Source organism: Trachemys scripta, chromosome 10 (genome assembly GCF_013100865.1).
Source record: "Trachemys scripta elegans isolate TJP31775 chromosome 10, CAS_Tse_1.0, whole genome shotgun sequence".
Taxonomy (NCBI): domain Eukaryota; kingdom Metazoa; phylum Chordata; order Testudines; family Emydidae; genus Trachemys; species Trachemys scripta.
The window spans coordinates 66,124,580-66,130,579 of NC_048307.1; positions in this window are offsets into that span (position 1 = coordinate 66,124,580).

The window sequence follows — 6,000 nt, forward strand, 5'->3', positions numbered from 1 at the left end:
GCATCTAAGGTGCCACAAGTACTCCTGTTCTTTTTAGAAAAGTTATGTCACAGACAATAGGGGCCTAGTATGGGTCATCACTGAGAATGCCAGATTGAGGACAAACTGCAAGAAATAGGGCAAACACCCCCCAAAACTGGTGGTTTATTCTATAACTATATTTCACAAAGCTAGTATCACCATACTGGTTAGCAAGAAGCCGAAACAAGAAGCCTTTAAGCCAGGGGCAGGCAAACTTTTTAGCCTGACAGCCACATCGGGTTTCGGAAATTGTTTGGCGGGCCGGCTATGGGAGGCTGTGCTTCCCCAAACAGCCAGGCGTGGCCCAGCCCTGCCCCTATCCACCCCCCCCTGCACTTCTCACCCCCTGACGGCCCCCCCCCAGACTCCTGCCCCATCCAACCCCCCCGTTCCCTGATGGCCCCCCAGGACTCCTGCCCCATTCACCCCACCCCGCTCCCTGTCCCGATAGCCCCCAGAACCCCCGCCTCTGACTGCCCCACACCACCCCATCCAACCCCTCCTCTCATTCCTGACTGACCCCCCGGGACCCCTGCCCCATCCAACCACCCCTTATCCCTGTCCCCGACTGCCCCTGCCTCCCATCCACCCCCCCGCTTCCTGACTGCCCCTGGGGACCCCTGCCCCAATTCAACCCTTGTTCCCCGCCCTCTGACCGCCCCAACCCCTAGCCACACCCCCGCCCCCTGACCACCACCCCTAACTCCCCTGCCCTCTATCCAACCCCCCCTGCTCCCTGACCCCTTACCGTGCTGCCGGAGCACCGGTGGCTGGTGGTGCTACAGCTGTGCTACCCGGCTGGAGCCAGCCACACCAACGCGCAGCACAGAGCACCGGGTCAGGCCGGGGTCTGCAGCTGGCTGCCCCAGAAGCTCACAGCCCCACCACCGAGAGCATTGCGCCGGCAGCGCAGAGAGCTGAGGCTGCGGGGGGGAACAGCAGGGGAGGGGCTGGGGGCTAGCCTCCCGGGCCAGGAGCTCAGGGCCCGGGCAGGAGGGTCCCATGGGCCGCCGTAGTTTGCCCACCTCTGCCTTAGGCATTCCAGTCCCTGGCTTCTTTCTGGACTTTTATGATGTATGATTATTAAAATCAAAATACCACACATAGGGTTCTTCCAATCACAAAGGGCCAGCCACTATCCCCAGGTCAATATACACACTTCAGGATCTCACCAAAATACCACGCTATAATTTAGTAAACTAACTAATGTTTTATTAATAAAAAATGAAAAGAAGAGTGTTATTAATGGTTAAAGTGAATCATATATTTTACAATTGATTTCAGAGTCTGTAGATCAGGATATATTGAGTCCAATTGTTCATCATAGGTGTGAAGTCTGCTAAGTGTAGAGTCCTTTCATAAGTTTGTCAGGGTTTACCCAAAATGGATTTGGGTGGGTCCTATCTTGCTAGGGTGACCAGACAGCATGAATGAAAAATTGGGACGGGGGTGGGGGTTAGTAGGAGCCTGTATAAGAAAAACACCCAAAAATCGGGACTGTCCTTATAAAATTGGGACATCTGGTCACCCTATATCTTGCATCTGGAATAGCCCCCTGAATATTATCCAGAAAGATCAGAGCTACCGGATCTTGCCCAATGCTTCTCTTGTTATAGCTGAAACAGGCTGGCAAGCTGACCATCGTCATCTCCATGTGGGATCCTCCTTTGATGAAGAATGCAGCAATACAAAAAGGGTGTGGTCCCCACTGTGACCCATGCTTCCATTCATGGGCCACTCAGTTGTTGTAGCCATTCAAAACTACTAAGGTGGTTTACTGGTGTTTTTTCAATGTGAGTCAACAAGATTCAGATAGTAAGGTTATTGACATAGGCTATTTTAGTAAGCTTCCTCTCAATGCTAAATACAGGTTTTTAATCTACTAACAATTGAGTATAGTTGCATATATAATGCAAAGACAATATAGAATTACAGGATATGAAAAGGATTTAGCATCTACAAGCTAATTTGGTTACACTGGTAAACTTCCAACAGAATATAGATAAACACTGACAAACACATTTAGCATATACTCTTGATTTTTCTCCATACAAGCAAATGGGCTTATGTTTATCAGCCTAATTAACTTCTCTTTGATACCCACACAGAATCGCAATGCCTCTTGACATGCCTTTAAGAGTCATAGCCAGGTGAACTGCCTGTTGCTTTCACTCCAAGCTGGCGAGCTTACCACCTACTCCCCACAGTGCTCCCTGGCTGTGGGTTGGCATGGCCTCTTGGTGGCACTGTGGGAGCATCAGCTGTCGACGGGCTCTGCAGACCTAGGTTCTGATGATCCTTGAATCCTTACATCATCCCCCACTTCAGGGCCCTCTTCCTCTCGATGGGTGCTGGACCTGGTTAATCCAGCTAGGGTGACCAGACAGCAAGTGTGAAAAATCGGGACAAAAATTATAAGACAAAGCCCCAAATATCGGGACTGTCCCTATAAAATCGGGACATCTGGTCACCCTAAATCCAGCTGGTTTTGATTAAGCCTTTTTACCAGACCAGGGGCATGGACATAGGCAGCGGGCTCCCAGGAGCATTCCTTGGGACCATCACCCTCCCAAGCAATTAGGTAGCACAGTCTCCCCCTTTGCAGTTTAGACTTGAGGATAGAGTGGCCTATATATTCCTCGTGCCCATGGACCTTGACTGGCAGGGGCTGCTGTTGGGACCAATCGGGAAAGTGGTACCCTATGTAAGGCTGCAGGAGGGATACGTGGGAAATGGTATGTACCTTAAAAGATCAATGGAGCTGTAATTTGAAGGTGAGAGGACTGATTTGCTTACAAATCTGGAAGGTCCAAGAAACTGGTGGTCTAGAAGGAATCTGTAGTCCCTTTTTGCATCTTTGAGATAGTCTTTAAGCTCCTCCTGGATACGGTGAATTTGCTGGATCCAGTCACCAGCTGCTGGGTCCAGGGAGGCCGCTGGCAAGGCCAGTTGGAAGCAAGGGTGGAACCCCTAATTGGCAAAGAAGGAACTCTGCCCCATGGAGGTGAGGTTGGTGATTATGTATGAGCACTCAGCAGAAGGAAGGAGGGAGAATCAGTTGTCTTATGGTAGTTGACAAAGCACTTTAGGTATTGCTCTGATACTTGGTTCATGCTCTCCATCTGACCATCTGTCCGGGAGTGGTATGTGGAGGAGGTAAAAGCACAAACATCCATTAGCTGGAGCACTTCACACCACAAAAGTGAGACAAACTGCAGGCATCAGTCTGAGGTGATACAGGTGATACAGCCGGGAAGCCCATGAAGACAGATCACATGAACTACTAGGAGCTGAGATGGTGTTTCAGTAGAGGACCGGCTGTTACAGGGGATGAAGTGCACCATTTTGGTCAGTTGGTCTATAATGATCAAAACCATGGTGCAGCCATCAGAGACAGGGAGTTCTGCTATCAAGGGTGATTGAGGCCCTGGCTCTAGGCAGGATCTCCAGGGGTACTAGAACACCAAGGGGCTTAGTACAGGGCTTCTTGGTGCACACCCTCTGGTCACAAGAGTCAATGTCATCCCGGACTTTGGATCGCATAAGAAGGCCGCCAGACAGGGCTGCCGGCGGGGCGGGGGGGAAGGGACACAAGTGGGGCAATTTGCCCCAGGCCCCGGGCTCCGCAGGGGCCCGCACGAGAATATAGTATTCTATAGTATTGCAACTTTTTTTTATGGAAGGGGCCCCCAAAATTGCTTTGCCCCAGGCCCCCTGAATTCTCTGGGTGGCCCTGCCACCAGAACAAAGGAGAAGCTGTGCGGAAAGTCTTACGATGGCCAAAGTGGTGTCATGACAGAGATGGAGCACTTATAGACGGTGGCACCTTGGTGGAACATATTTGCGCCCATGAAGGTAGGTGATGCCATCCTGTGTGGCACATAGCATTTTGGTTCTGGTCCTCATTTGATCAGGATGTCCTTTTATCTCCTGGGATAACGGATTGTTCCACGAAGCAGAATGGATTAGATCAAGGAGGTCTTGGCATATTGTGGCACTAAGGAAGTTGTGAGGTTTTAAGAGACAGGGTGGTTCTTGGTTAGGCTCCTTGCCCTGCTCCCCCTTTCGGGATAAGGTGTCAGCTTTCCCATTCCTGGTTCCCAGGAGATAGGTGATGATGAAATCAAACAGAGAGAAGAATAATGTCCACCTGAGCCATCTTTGGTTCAAGGCTCAAGGCAAAGACATGTCCTGGTTAATGCTTAATTTGTAATGAAAGAGGTGCTGGGGCTCAACAATTTTTTGAAGCAATTTTTTACATTCATAACTGATGTAGCAAGCCCAGAGGTGCTGGGGCTAATGAACTGCCAAGTCTAGAAGTGCCAGGACTCAGCCCTGCCACAAATTAAGTGCTGGTCCTGGTGTTCTGCAATAAAAACATAGGTTATTGTGCCATCGCCATTCATTTTCTTCCAGGGTCAAGTGTCAGTGGCCCACATGAAACTGCATCAGTTCCTAGTTGGGCCCTGGGGTTTCAGTGTGCCCCCCCTGCCTTTTGCTCATGCAGCTGGTTGTCAATGTGGAGAGAGAGGTCAATGAATGCATCAAAGTGGGTCAGGATCTCAATCTCCTTTACTTCCTCACTAAGTCCACACTGAAAATGGTGTAGCTGGACTGCCTTGTTCCACTCAGTGCCAGTATGAGTCACTGGAACTAGGCAGCATCTGAGGCAGCTGGACCTTGGTGGAGCCTTTGTAGTGCTGCTTCTGCTGAGCAAGTATGGTCAATCAGAGGGCTGCAGGGTACTGTCACTTTGGGTCTGTTGGGCAGTACTTCCTGTGGCACCTACTTTCCACAGTGCTCCCTAGCTGTGGTTCTGCATGGCTTCTTAATCGCTCTGTGGGACTATCAGCTGTCCCAGGCTCTACAGATCTGGTCCCCAGATCCTTACAATGCCAATATTTTAATGTTTCAAATCATTGCACAAAGCAGAATGCAAAGGAGTTATTCAGTTTCAAACACTGTGGAACTCCTTGCCAAAGGATGTTGTAAAGGCCAAGACTCTAACAGGGTTCAAAAAAGAACTAGATAAATTCATGGAGAATAGGTCCATCAATGGCTATTAGCCATGATGGGCAGGAATGGTGTCCCTAGCCTCTGTTTGCCAGAAGCTGGGAATGAGCAACAGGGGATAGATCACTTGATGATTACCTGTTCTATTCATTCCCTCTGAGGCACCTAACACTGGCCACTGTCAGAAGACAGGATACTGGGCTAGATGGGCCTTTGGTCTGACTCAGTAGGGCCATTCTTATGTACTTTTGGTCTGACACTTAAGAAGTGCTGAACTCTGGCAACTCCCAATAAAGTGCTTCTTAGTATCAAACACATGAAGATATTATCTGAATAAAATAGCAGATGGTATCATTTAATAAACTCTGTTGAGATAACGTTTTAGCAATAAGAGTCGGGGGACTATTATAGAATAAGGTGCTGTCCTGGTCATATAAACAAAAGATTTTCCACTTTCAGTGTCACAAAATGTGAAAAGTTAGTTCTTGAAAAAAAGAAGCTTTGATACTGTAGTGTATCACTTTACACACCTATTGTGACTGCCATAGAATGACAGTGAAATAATCTAACTCCTGTGAAATGCAGCCACTTACTTTTTTACTGCAGTATATTACACATTGCCAACAAGAAAACATGTCAAGCCAAAAGCAACAATAAGATCTGCTTAAATACTGCTCTCAGTTATATCCATGCAATCTCATTGAAGTCAATGGGATTTCATCAGTGTAACTGAGATCAAAATTTGGCATAATATCTGTCTATAATGTCAGCATTTTGCCCAAGAATACTGTCTGCAATACCACTATGAATAATATACCACAGACTGCTCCTTTATTGTGTTTCACTGACTCAGGAAAATCCCAAAATCATTTTTAGGCCTAGTCATTTTGATCTAAAGACACAACTGCTGAACACTGAATAGTAATTGTTTGAGTACAAAGACTCTAACCAATAAATGACTAAATA